Genomic DNA, 14,808 nt, shown 5'->3' on the forward strand with positions numbered 1-14,808 from the left:
GAAGTCCCCTTTGAAAAAAGGGATTTTTAAGATTAATCTTTGCATTTGTTCTTTTGAAATTGTACACAGATTTTGCCTTAACAAAAATACATTTTCAGTCTAAAGTTACTCGCTTTGTCCAAATTCCTTCACTACTCACTATATAGTGTTTGCCGTTTTGTAGTGCTGTCCGAATTTACTAATTCCAAAATCGAGTGACCTAGAAATTTCCCAGAAGTCTTTGGGAAAAACCAGTGAGCACTGATGCTCACTACATTGGCGGACATAGACCACAATGCATTGTGATTGAGTAATTTTTGCCCAAAAATTGTTTAAATGTAATTTTTTTAATAGAATATCTGAGTAGTGGAGTAATAAATAGATGTCGTAAAATGTAAAAGATTTTCACTTTGTGAAATTGGTGACATAGTTTCATACTAGCTTTAAAAAAAAAGTAGTGAACATGGTGTCCAAATTGCTTTTAAAATCCAGGGCACTAGATATTCCTGCACTATTTATATTTTTTAGTAGTGAGGTATTAGGATTGGAATTTTGACTTGATGTTAACCCTATAAAACAAACTAGGCTTACATCAAAGAACTGACAACATTTTTTTAAAACATTGATGAAATCCACAAAATATTGCAACATAAGATTTGTTATGAGACGTAGATAGTACACTGTAAAACCAAGGTAATGTTTCATCTTAAAAACATGAGTTAAATGGCTGCTTTAAAATTTGAAGTTAATAAAACAAACATGATTTGTTGTGTAGAATTAAAATATTGATCTGATTTTGATTTTTAAGTTGTGTTAACTTCTTTTGGTTGTTATATTAACTTAAGTATTTTTATCAAATCTTTTAAAAACTTGAGTTGTTTTAAGCATTTTGTTTTAATCAAACTAATTTTAGTCAAAAGATTTTTAATTGACTAGACCTAAAGAAGAATATTTAAAAAAAATAAAATGCCAAGAAAAACAACAATAAATTTTAACCACAATTGCTTTATTTATTTTCCAAACAAAAAATAATTTCAGGATGGACATTTCTTACTCCCATTATGCTCAGGAGAAAAAAATAATACGTTGGGCAAGGACTCCTTCCTTTACATGTTACTTTCATTATGTTCTGTAGACAAAACCATAATTAATCAAACCAAAATCTATATTTTATTTCTCAGACTATGAACTAACGAGGAGCACTGTCCCTCACCAATGTCCATGAGGATCTTTTGTAGCTCAGGCCTTTGGTATAGTCCATGTTGGGTGCAGACAGCAGGCCCATCAGCAGAGCAATGGCATGAGGAAAGTTCTTCATATCGTTCAAAATGATTTGTTCTTCAAGAACAACTGATGTTCCACCATGTCTTCTCCATCTTCAATTAGTACAACAACAAGTTTCAGCCCTCCCATGATTGAAGCCTCCTCATCAGGGGACTAGAAAAGACAAACAAAACAAAACATACATTATTAACTGTGATTCATGCTGATAATCTGTTACCACAAACTCAGTAGATCCTTTTCACTGCGACATCAGACAAAATGGCGACAGGGCTGAAAATGTGAAAAGTTACTTCCAGTGTTTAGGTTTAGAACGGCAATCTAGTGGACACAAAAAAATATAACGTGTTCAAATTTCATCTGAAATTTAGAGTCAGTATTGCTATTTATAAATGGTGTGCAGTCTTACCAAAATCTTCTGGTGATTTTAAAGTTCCAAATTAGGGGACTAATTGTTTCTGGGTGTTTTTTTACAGAGCTTGAAGTTTAGATCAATTGTTTTATTATATCTTAACATGTATTGATTAGTGGGATAGATTATATGTAGAAGTTTGTGAGAAACATCTCTCATCTTGTTATTAATTAATAATTTCTGATGCAGTGTCCAAACATCATTCCATGGTAAGTCAGAGATCCATTTTCTCCAATAGAAGACAGCAGAGGGACAGAAATGATGATAAAGGGCACATATGATTTTGTTTTTCCAGGCAAAATTAAAACAGGATTTTCCAACAGTGGGGAGCAACGTTTAAAGAGCAACTTTCTAGGTATTTTTACAATACCTATGTTACAGTTTCTTTTATTGTAATTATACACATTGATGTAAAGCACAACATTTGACTGAAAGAAGTTCGTTCACATTTGTTAAGATCTTTCTTTGTTAAGATGTTTGTTTTGGCACGATGTTCCTCTACCTGGAAAAACTAAGAAGAATTACTCTCAACTTCTTCTAACCATTTCAGCCTTGATCTGATAAAGGCTCCTTCAGCTCTGTTCTTAGAAATGCTGACAATTCTTTTTTTTTTTTTTTTTTGCCAGATTGCTAAATTTGTTTTCTCATCGTCTAATAAATCGGCTAGATTTTTTTTAATTGCCATAATGTCATGAATAACTTTATTTTCTTAAGCTTCTCTGATAGTCTCAGATAATTTAATAGAAATATAAATTGCAAATAGGAACAGTGCTTTACCTTTAATGGTGTTTTTTTTAAACCCCTGGCATTCAAAGAACCTAAAGTTAAAGACAGGATTTAGGAATAACAAAAGAGAGAGAGAAAAAGAAGAATGAAAAATCTGAGTAAATAGGAGTATGCTGTGTTTCTTCAAATATACGACATAGTTCACACAGTGGGAACATTTAAAAAAAATCTTTATGATATCCTAAAGAACTTAAACATGACATAGCACAAAAAATTCATTTATATCTCACCATTAAAATTACATTTCAGCTGCCAAGCTAGTTATGACATGAACATGAACATCCCTACCCAGGATAAATTCACTTGCTGTTCTACGGGATATTTTAGGGGATAATTGTAAAAACAGGAATGGTTTGGATCAGTGACATTGTTAAGAGCAGCTATCGAGCCACGTAGTTTCGAGCTTTAAAAATAAGAGCGGACAAGTTAAAAAAAAAAGAAGAAGAAGAAGAAGAAGAATATCTGGGTGAGCGTATTTTATAACATTACGTGACAGAAATCACTTTCATATTTTTGGCAACAGCTTCCAATTCATTTGATCATGTTTTACCTTTATTTTCCCGCAGATCGGACGCAGTTATGAGCGAAAGCAAAGGGCAGCCATGTTAGAACCACAGCTGAGCTAACAGCAGCTCACTGACTGCAGTAGAAAACATTGAAACATTAACAAGTTTTACCTTAATGTTAGTCACGCTAAAATTGACCGACTTTAGCTCTGTTTCCAAAGACTTTGTAAGCACTGGAATTTAGGCAACTTTTAACTAGTCAGAAAAGATCTTCTGTAGCTCCAGGTCTCAAAGCTAATGCTAGCGTTAGCATTAGCATCAGCATAGATTCAAAGAATAACATCACCAATACCTTCATAATTAAACAAGCAGCATTCACTGAAGTACTTGTGACCGTTGTCTAACTTTAACCGGGTCGTCAGAGAGAAATAATCCAAGACTTGTTTATTATCATCCATAGGAATTTGGGGAAGCAGCTGAAGCTTTCTGCAGGAAGCATGACAACTGACACTACTCTGATTTGTGAACAATCTAAGAGGAGGAAACGGATACCAGCAGGTATGACATTTATTGAACAAATATTGTACACATTTCGGTTACTCTTTATTATTTATGTTAAATTGTTTTAAACACGCTCAGCAGTCAGCATTTCCTTTAAAAACAAAAGAACTCTAGCTGATGCATGACGTCACGCGATATTTCCCAACATGCACTGCGGCTCAAAATGTATTTTTGTTAAATAAACACCCTTTAAAGTTATATTTATTTTTCTACATAGTTTATTTGCAAGTATCAGACCGTATATAATTCAAATCTGTAACAAAAATAAGGAGTTAAAACCATTAGTTTGGACATATGGTGTAACAGCCTACTATATAAGGAACTCAGCGACACGCTGTCTGTTGGGATTGGTTGATGTGCAGTGGGAAAAGAACCAGATACTGCGGTATAGCTGGCAGCTCAGTGGGGGTTGCCACGGCTTGGTAGAGGCCTCCTAATCCGTGGGAGAGTGGGAGAAATCGCACTCTCGTCCATGTTCAGGTCCTCCCCCTCCCTATGGTTACACAGATCCCCAGTTTGAGCTTAACCATGCACATTGATCAATCCTTTTGCATATGTTATAGTTGTAATATATCATCTTGATTCCTGTGCCATGTAACTATAATGCCATGCTAGAAAAACAAATCCCTTCTTTAAATGTTCACTCAAGGCTACATAAACAAATATATGTTCTTAAACTTGTCTTCAGCTCTTTCAGCAGATAGCTGCTCGTAAGTTTCAACTTCATAACTCTTCAACTTTTTTAATTCTTCAACCAACCACCACTTTTTTAACTCCATTGAAAATGGCTTGCGGAATGATCAAATTAGTTAACAATGCTTTTTGGGACAAAATGTGAGTGTTATCAGGAGGCACTCCCACTTTGATAGTTGTGTCAACCACAAACAGCTAAAATACCTAAAAACTCACCACACATTGAATAGATCAAAATACTGCTTTTTCTAAATATATTTCATTTTTTATATAAAAAAACTAGGTGATGAAATCAGCAACAGTGAGTGGACAGATGATTGGAGCAGATGAAGACTGACAAGAAGCATCAGAAACGTCCACCCACTGGTGGTGAAGCTGCAGGAGGAAAACCACCAGCTCCTCTTTTCCAACCCTTAATGAACCGCTGAGGTCCAGCCCCAGTCAATCTTGAACAGGAAGTCCACGCTGATGCTGAAAGACTCAGACTGGAGGTGGTAAATGAGCATCAATGCTGAAGATTTTCACAATAAAAGAGCCAGACTCAAATGGTAAATTAAAGGGATAGGCAACCCTGGTCCTCGAGTGCCACATTCCTGCATGTTTTCCAACATACCGTGTGTTAGTTCTGTCAGTCATCAGAGTGAATATACTGTATAAATAAAAATGTCTTCATACTACAGATGGGAACAGGTGTTTTCTTTTGTTCATACTGTAGATGCTGCTTGTTTGCTGATTAGCAACAAACCCATTATCTATTCACTATTTACATATTACTGAATACACAAACTTTTTTTTTTTTCATAATAAAACCAGGTGTCACAGGGTTCAGAAATCATCAATAAACCTTCAAGTTTTAGAAATAGCAGCTCAGGTAAAGGAACTGCTGTTGTCTTATTTATAACAATAATACAATTGTTTGAAATACATGTATTTGACCCTTTCATTTGGAATGAACTTCCAATTGGCTGTTATAATTTGCCTCCCCTTCAAAGACTTCACCCCCTCCTGCCACCCCATAGAAAATGTTCTAGCTCCACCACTACAGAGTTAAAGGGCTGCCTTAAAATTTGAAGTTAAGAAAACAAACATGGTTTGTTGTGTTAGCATAAATGTTAGTTGTACAGAAGTAAAATATCTTGTTTAAACAAAGTAGTGGTGTATTGATCTGATTTTTATTTTTAAGTTGAGTTAACTTCTTTTGGTTGTTATATTAACTTAAATATTCTATCAAATCTTTTAAAAACTTGAGTAGTTTTAAGGATTTTGTTTTAATCAAACTAACTTGCAAATTTTAGTCAAAAGATTTTTAATTGACTAGACCTAAAGAAGAATATTTAAAAAATTTAAAATTCCCTAAATTAGTACTACAATATTTGGATACCGTGATTCATTGAAATAGAAAATGATAGATAATTAAAACAAGTGGGTTTTCAAGAAAAACAATAAATTTTAAACCACAATTCCTTTATTTATTTTCCAAACAAAAATGATTTCAGGATGGACATTTCTTACTCCCATTATGCTCAGGAGAAAAAAATAATACGTTGGGCAAGAACTCCTTCCTTTACAGGTTACTTTCATTACGTTCTGTAGACAAAACCATAATTAATCAAACAAAAATCTATATTGTAATTCTCAGACCATGAACTAACGAGGAGCACTGTCCCTCACCAATGTCCATGAAGATCTTTTGAATGACTTCAAAAGTGTAGCGCTGGCCTTTGGTATAGTCCATGTTGGGTGCAGACAGCAGGCCCATCAGCAGAGCAATAGCATGAGGAAAGTTCTTCATATCATTCAAAATGATTTGTTCTTCAAGAACAACTGATGTTCCACCATGTCTTCTCCATCTTCAATTAGTACAACAACAAGTTTCAACCCTCCCATGATTGAAGCCTCCTCATCAGGGGACTAGAAAAGACAAAGCAGATATTATAACGGGTTCTATTTTGCTTGATATTATTTGCACGTGTTTTAAGTGCGATCAAGGACCAAAACTGATGAAAATTAATGTTAGACACACGTAAAAGCCGCAGCCAAGATGCACATGGCTGCATGTTGGCTGCGTGTTTTAACTGCACCCAAGGCTACATTTAGTTTTTAGAGTATTTTAAGGGGTAATTGTAAAAATAGGAATGCCTTTAACAGGAATATTTTGACGGTCACAAATCATTTTTATCCTTGTTTTACTTTTTTATCCCACAGGGATCAGACATGGTTATGAGCAAAAGCAAAGGGAAGCTACGTCAGAAAATAACACAAAACTTATTAGTTTTAAGACTCTCAGTTCCAGTTTTTATGTTGCACTGCTGTAATCCACAAGCAGGGCTCAAAGTTTAATTCTTTAATTATTCGCCACAGTAGCTGGTAATTTCAGTAGGGATGAAATATAAAACAACAAATGTCTCTTCTTTTGAATGTCTCTACTAATTACTTACTGGACTGCGTTGATGTGTGAATTTTTCCAGTTAAATAATGTGTACAAAACTGTGGTCAAATCAGCCATGTTGTTCAGCCTAGAGACAGGAAGCAGAGCTGGAGGAAGCAGAGATGAAGATGCTGAGGTTCTCTTTGGGAGTGACCAGGATGGATCAGGAATGAAAACATCAGATGAACTGCAAATTTCCCGGTGTAGGTAGCAGATGTGCTCGGCCTGTCAGATCGGCTCGGGGGCTTGCGACTAGTTATGACGTCACACAACTGTAACAAACAAGTTGGCTAATTTGCAGTTTTTCTGTACTGAAACTGGTGTTTACAATACAGTTTATTTATACAAAGAGAAAGGAAAAAGTGTTGAGATCTGCTCGGGCTATTATTTATTATTTTGCATTGACAGCTCCTTCACTAACATCTGCTCTTCTCAGTTTTTGTGTAACGGAGTAGAACCTGAGCTGCATATTCTAGCGGGACTTCATCCGGTCCGTGCGACCAGAAAGAAGTTCAACATTGGCAGGATGTATTTAGAAAAAACACGTGCGAATAACTACTTTCTTTTTTGTTTTTTTTTTATGTGCAAACAACAGCAAGCTAGCATGCTACTCGCTAGCACCCACTTTAGCTCAAACTTCATGCTTCCCAGACGGATTTCTCTTTTTTAAAATAACGATCATTATCCTGTGATGATTCCTCTCGATCGGATTATTTTGCTGTCAAGGTTTTCGCGGCTGATTGCAAATATTCCTTCTTTTGTGATTCTTAACGTATTTGTTCGGACCTCCTCGGTTTTTTACTCTGGAAGAATCTGTGCATTGTTATGGCGGAAGTGTGTCATTCTCCGTGTCACGTGACAGTGGTCTAATGGTCCGGACCAATCACAATCTTACACGTCATCTATGCCAAAGCCCCCCGAGCCGATCTTACAGGCCGACCACATCTGCTACCTCCGACTCGCACTTGCACTTCCCCTTCAAATGGAGGGGAAAGGAGAAGGGAAGAATTCGGATTGAGCCGAAGTAAGCTTACATCAAGACAGATTGCTCAGTCCAGCTAGCGTCTCAGCCGTGGCCTCGTACAGGTCTAGTAGCCCTGGTAGGAACTGATCCAGCCCATTGAAGAAAGTAGTCTTGAGATTAACAGATGTCAGACCAGCAAATTCTGCTTCAATCTGTAGAATATGGGAAAATGTATAACATCAGTTTTATCACTTTAAAAAGTCATGTTAAAACATAAAGTCATTACTTTTATTTAAATGTAAACATGTGCATCAGAACATACCCATGTGAATGAATGTATTTCTCCTCTGCGACACGCTGCAGGTGAATCTGGTAATAAATACAGAAGAAAACAATCATATCAGTATTTCACATTTAACGAAAAGGTTCTTTTTACTGCAATTGCTGCCACAGATACAAGCCCGATGTCATGGATGAAAGATACGCCCGACTGACCAACTAAAGTAGTGCACAGACCAAAGATGAGCGCACGATAATTCAACGCAGTAATGGCTGCTGTTAACTTGCATGGTGCATTCAAAAAACAATTATCAACATTTATTACACAACAAAATCCACTCAATTAATATAAAGGGGGAAAAACCACTAAAGTGTTCTCCCGCTCAAAACAAGATGGAGGATCCAGGTCCAAACGCGTCCCATTAGTGAAGCTCAGTGAGCCCTAATCTATTCGTTTTACAGACAGTCCAAAGCTAAAGTTAGAGTTTTATCAGAATTCTCAAACATTTCTTATTTTTCTTCTCTAATTCGATAGAGTTGAGTTACTTTCTACATTTTTTATTCGACAAGAAAACAAAACTTCAAAACTTACCAAGATGTGGTGGTTTGTCTTGTCTTCGTCCAAAATATCATTTATTTTGTCAAAAAAAAAGAAAGAAAGAAAAGTGCCACCTCCTTAGCATAATGACGACCCATCAACGTAAATTTGAAAATGCTGGGAAGTTCAGACTCCGTCCGCTCTCTTCCCTCCATCCGTAGCTTCTTCTTCTACTGTTTCTGAGCAAAAAGCGAACATTTGCACTCTTACCGCCACCTAGTGGTTACATGTCGGAAGGGCCAAAAGACGATTAAACTCAAATTGTTAAATCAACTGAACACTAGATTTCATTTTGAGAATGTTTGTTTAGTTGAGATATGTTTGACTTAATTTTTTAATTTATGTGAACAACATGAGCTTGTTCAGTTTAATTGCAATATTACAATAGAACAACTAAAATGTTGAAACAGGATTTACAGTAATAGTAGCGAGTGTGTGTATTTGCTTTAGTCATGTCACTAAGATTCCTCCTCCTAAAGTTTAAGAGGAGGAATCTTAGTGACATGACCCCATACGGTTTGGCCAAACCTTCTTGTTGGAGGACAAAAATAACACAGAGTTCTATGTTTGGCAGGTTAAAAGGGGAATTCCTCTCACGCATGAAAAAATTATACGAAAAAAAATTCCTTCTGCCATTTGGAGGCGATGTGGCAGCTCTCCTATCACTCTCTAGCTAATATAATATCACAGAGACATCTGAAGGCATTTGGGTTCTATCTCAGCTCCCTAAAAGCCTGGAATGGACTCCATTATGCTTTCATCAGAACAAATGGATCCGAATGTATTTCCCCTTCTCTCACTTTGCCCATACTCTCTCCTCTCCAAGCAGCAGACACTAAGATCTCAAAAAGCTTTTGTCACTGGGATCGCATCCATCTAGACAGGCAGCATTAAGGTGGTGGATGGAATTATTTTAATCAAATCATGAAATCGGATCATTCATGCATGGTCCGTTCTATCACATACTGTTGCAGTTGCTCTATAATTAATTTTTGTTCACTAAAAATGTGTTTCATCTTGGTGGATAACCACAACTTAGCTGTTCTTACAAAAAGTTGATCCCATTGTGTTATTATTAAAGATATTATAATATTTCCTCATCAAAACTAGGTGAAACAGAGTAACACCTTAGTTTACTTTACCCATACCTTAGTGTGTGTATAGTGGCGCAGTCGAGAAGTACTGTAAGCACTATTGACACTCATATTAGACTTAATTAACGTCCAAATCCCTCCGTAACAACTAAAAAACTTTACAGTGCGACACTATCTAGTGCCCTGGATTTTAAAGGGGCCATATCATAAAAAAATCCCCTTTTTGAGCTTTTAAGTGTATTAAACTATTCATTCCTCACTATAAACAACATCAAATTGATATTATGATCCGTTCACGCATTTCTGAATAATCCTCAAAAACGGCGCTCCCAACAGCAGCCACCCCCCATACTCACAAAAATGAGCAGGTCCTCACGTGCTGATGTCACAAAGTAAGACGGCCCCTTTCAGGAAGACTGCTCTGCCCCCAGTCTAACGTAAACAGTACTTTCTCCACAAAGCTAGCAGTTTGAGCTAGCGGTGATCAGCTAGCTTTGACTCGTGCACAGCAGATGTCGGCTGTGTTGTGAGCTCCGATCATTCGGTTTAGCATTAAAACATCGTGGGGGGGGGCAAAGGAGCATATGAGCCGGTGAGAATTCTGCACGACATGGGATAGATCCTGAACATATCCGAGAATGGCACAAGCAGACGGGGGATATTGGGAATTGGGATAATTTATACAGATATGGTTTACTCTGAAAGACATAAGAAAATCATGGCATGCCCTTTTAAAAGCAATTTGGACACCATGCTTATTACTCTTCAAACTACAGCAAACATGACATCTCGACTTTGCAAAGTAAAAATTATTTACGAAGTAAAAAACATTTTACGAAGACCATTTATGAATCCTCTTAGGTCCAAAGATGAAAACTTGGAGAATTTATATTAATTACATTTTAATACAGTTTTACAAAAAAAAAAAAGTTCAAACGCAATGCACTGTGGTCTATTTTTGCCAATCTAGTGAGCACACTGGTTTTTTGCATAGACTTCATGGAAAGTCTTATACAAAATGGAGAGTGCACTACGCAGTGCACAAAAGCAGCAGGTGGTGAAGAAATTCGGGCACAACCTTATTTTTGTGACGAGGGATGTTATACTAGACACGCGCCGTCACGTTTATGAGATAGCTCAAAAGCAGCTTTTAGTTTGGAGACAAGGTCTATTTAGCTATGTTAAATCCAATCAAATTTTTATAAATTAAATTAGGCAGAAACTTTTTTTTTTTCCAGAGAGAAGATGCTGAAGATGAGAAAGAGGCCATGTGATTTTCAAAATAAAGCACTTCACTTACTTAAAGCAATCTTAAATTTTGTGGGAAATATTAAGGAGGTTTGTAACCTCACAAGTATGGATAAATAGCATAATCAATAATAAAACGGTCTGTGTTGGGCTGGACAGTGGTGCAGTGGTTGGCACTTTCACCTCACAATGAGAAGCCCCTGTTTAAATCCCAGATGGGACCTTTCTGTGTGGAGTTTGCATGTTCTCCCCGTGCATGTGTAGCTTTTCTTCAGGCATTCCGACTTCCTCCCACAGTCCAAAAACCTTCTTCATAGAATCCTTGATGACTCTAAATTGCATGTAGTTAGTTACCCTGGAGGCCCCAACAGTATCTGTGTTGTTTCCAGCAACCCCATGACCCCAACGGGGACGCAGCAGATTCTGAAGATGGATGGAATTGTCCGTGTTGTGACTAGTTATGCCTGGTGTGGGTCATAGAGTGGCTATATACATATTAAAAAAAAAACAAAAAAAAAAAAACTACCTGTAATTGTTATAGAACTGAGCAACAATTGTGAAATTAAAAACTATAAGACATTTTTGTTTTTTAGTGATTATTCAGTCCAACACAGTAAAATCCCAGCATTTATTAAACACTGAATAAGATTGTGTTTAGGTTGTTTGGTGTGAGTCACATATTTTTTTTAGAGTAATCTTAGAAATCTGAGAAAGCTAGAAGGTTTTATAAATCAATCCCATTTAGTGTGTCTTTGTATTGTTCTGACGAAAACTTCAAAATGTAATTTACAGATGACGGAAGCAGTATTTATTTATTCTTGCTGCTCCTGAACATATTTTCATCCCTCATCTCCTGACGTGTGTTTTAAAAGATTGAGGACTTACGGAAGGAGGAGGTGGAGCGGCTTTCAGGTCAGAGGAAGAAAATGACATTGGAGGAAACATATGTTAGTGTAATGAAATGCTTCCATTGTCTGTGCTTAACATCCCTCTCCCTATTCTAATGGTGTGCATCCCCCTGATTCTCCCATGCGGAACACTAATAATATTCCAAGTCTACGAAAAGGCCATGAACTTTTTTTCTGAATTGCATTTAGGTGTTTTCCAAAGATAAAATTATCATAATATTTCAGCCAAAGACTACAAGCAGCAGACATTATGGACATAACTCAATAATGTGTTTGAGAACACAGAATAATAATAAAAAGGTCTTCATTAATATTCAGGTATAAATAGAAGTGCTCTCCCTTCTTTCCTTTTTTTTCTTTTGTACAAAAACAAGAAAAAAAGGAGTGAAAGATTGTAAGTGCAATTCACTTTATCATTTTTCATTATGCTCTTATATGAAAGCATTTCAACATTAACAATGAAATAAGTCGGCTTTATCTTCTGAAATCTGTTAAAAAATATACCTGTAACCGAACTGTATCTATTACAACTATCATTTCTAAGGAGAGGACAGTGGGAAAAGGGCCTCTCTAAAACAGGAAGCAGCCCCAGTTTAGGCATTTGTTTGCTTTGACCTCCTGAGAAAACAAGAAGAGACCAAAGCAAAAATAAAAAAAGATTAATCATTTACCTCCATGACATGAAGTACTTTTGTGAAGAGCTATTTTTGAACTCAGAAAACCAAGACAGGATTAATGAGAGTTGATTACTTTTTTCATATTGACTCAACTCTTTGGTTTGACAGACAGAGCTTTGCAAGACTTGTATACTCCAGTGTCTCTAAAAGTGTGTCAAACACATAAAATTTGTCCCAAGAAATGAGGAAAATGTAAGGACAAAGCTGGTTTTATCATTGGTTTGTTACCTTTTTTGCAAAGACAAAAACCTGTGAACATCAAAAGTCATTTCATTGATGATATTCTGCTATGAAGGAACAAAAAGGAAAACACATCAATAGTTTAGATTAATCTAAAGCATGATTGTTATATTTTTTGCTTAAAATATTCAGTTTTTAAGACAATGCTGCAAAAGTGTTTAATTCTCCCAGAATTCTTCTTGGCTACCTTTAAAAAAAGTCATTAATCATTAGTATTGCTCCAAAAGTGAAACCAAGAAATAGATAGTAATATGAATAACTCAAGAATTAGGTAGAAGAAATATTCCAAGTGTTTTAGGAGTGTAAAAATAAATGAACAAAAGAGACAGAGAATGATAACCCAGTGAGAACAGTCATCACAAAAAAGTACAGTACAGAAGAGGCACAGGTCAACTGTTAATCAGGTGAGTGTGTTCTAGTTGAGGTAATGAACAAACAATCCACAGCTGTGGGAATTAACTGAGACCAGGTGTGAAGAATCACACATGTTGTGAGTGATTTGTAAAGTGTCGTCTTCTTTAGATGACTACCTTGTCTAAGACTTCCTCTAATAAATGGAGTAAAGTGGAGATGAGAGCTGTGTTTAAAGACTCACTTTGATCAAATTTATGCTTTTGGTGTTTTTCATCTGTTCATTTTATCACCATGGAGGACATATTTAAAGAAAATTAAGCTTAAAATTGCATTTCTGAGGATTTCCATCCAAACATCCAGCCATCTTTTTCCACTCGGGCAGCAGTCTAAGCAAAGATGTCCAGACTTCCCTCTTCCCGGCCACTTCCTCCAGGTCCTCTTAGGGGATTATGTCAGCTGAAAGACATAATCTCTACAGCGTGTTCTTCCCCGGGGCCTCCACCCAGTGGGACATGTCTGGAACATCTCTTCCAGGAGAGATTCGGACCAGATGCTGGAACCACCTCAACTGGCTACTCTCAGTGCGGAGGAGAAGCGGCTCTACTCCGAGCTCTCTCTGGGTGACCAAGCTTCTCACCCTATCTCTAAAGTCCAACAATGACACATTTTTAATATTACATGCCCAATTTTTGCAGCCAGTCATAGAAAAACATGACAAAACAGAGTCCTGTTGAACTTCGTATAGACATATGAACTATTTTCAGATATTTTATTACAAAAATAGTAGTTTTCCTGCCTCCCTCATTCTGTCTTGTCAGTGCAGCTTTATATCAGATCTAAACTAATAAATCACAGACAAATGTATTGAAAGACATAACCTATCAAACGGAAAGGGATAATATGTAATAAAAATGTCAAGAGTGTTTTAAAATAAATTATTGAAGCATCACATTATTATTGTGCTCTGAGTGTGTTACAGATCAGGCAGCGACGGGGCCAGCCAACCTGTTGTCCATGGCTGTGCCTGCTCTGAAACTGAACAGCAAATACGCAAAATACAGCAATTTTGAGGACAAAAATAAGTAAAGGGACACAAACACACTCATATGATCAGTCTTATGCCATTTCAGTAATTTTTTTAAAGACAATTAAATAACATTGGACAAAAAATGTACTGTAGACACTTTTATTAATTGCTCAGTTCCCGGCCCCAGAGTTTCAGAGGCTCCAAGCAATCCAATATCTTTATCAAATGGTACGCCCCTGGTTATGTAAATCCTATTTTGAAATCTTTTCATCCAGAGAGAGGCTCTATGACCTAGGCACTATGACCTCAAATGACATCAGATATGCCCATGATGTCACCAATGGCAGCGTGATGTCACAGAGATGAAAGAGTAGAAAGTTCTTATAGGTGGGTGGTGGTTCCAGCAATTTCACCACTAGTTTAAAGACCCTAGTTTCTCTCACGCTTCAGCGGTAACACCTCCTTGAAAGCCATGTTTCGATCACTTTACAACATTGTAAGGAAAATCTTTTTTCTTGATGAAAACCCTCCAAACCCTACATCCTCCTGTGACATAGAAAAGGAGAGTGTGAAATCTCCAGATGGTGCCAAAATCAGACAAAAAGGCATCAAAAGGAAATTCTCAGAGGATGACAAAGAATCTGGATCGCAAGCAAAGAAAAGAAGAGAACTTGAGTGTCCCTCCCAAAAGGATGAATCCCCATCCTCTAAGCTTGTTGGTCGCAGAAAGAGAAAGGCATGTGATCTGGAACAACTATCAAGCAAAAGAAGGA

General features: G+C 36.7%; 2 long non-coding RNA genes across 6 annotated transcripts in view; one reads left to right on the top strand and one right to left on the bottom strand.

The window, feature by feature from the left end:
- Positions 1-964: 964 nt before the first annotated feature.
- The window catches only part of LOC112137169, a 22,790-nt gene continuing 8,946 nt past the window's right edge, over positions 965-14,808 (bottom strand). The window contains exons 5-6 of one of the 5 annotated variants that reach the window (XR_002917502.2): positions 5,890-6,129; positions 965-1,108 (exon numbers count right to left, since the gene is read on the bottom strand). This is a non-coding gene — a long non-coding RNA (uncharacterized LOC112137169). Of the gene's footprint in view, positions 1,417-5,518; positions 6,130-14,808 lie in introns of those variants that run through there. The other 4 variants (XR_002917503.2, XR_002917501.2, XR_002917500.2 and 1 more) reach the window with 4 other exon arrangements.
- On the top strand, positions 3,354-4,795 carry LOC112137168. Its single transcript, XR_002917497.1, has 2 exons — positions 3,354-3,522; positions 4,502-4,795. It is a non-coding gene; the product is annotated as an uncharacterized LOC112137168 (long non-coding RNA).

This window comes from Oryzias melastigma, linkage group LG1 (genome assembly GCF_002922805.2).
Source record: "Oryzias melastigma strain HK-1 linkage group LG1, ASM292280v2, whole genome shotgun sequence".
Classification (NCBI taxonomy): Eukaryota; Metazoa; Chordata; class Actinopteri; order Beloniformes; family Adrianichthyidae; genus Oryzias; species Oryzias melastigma.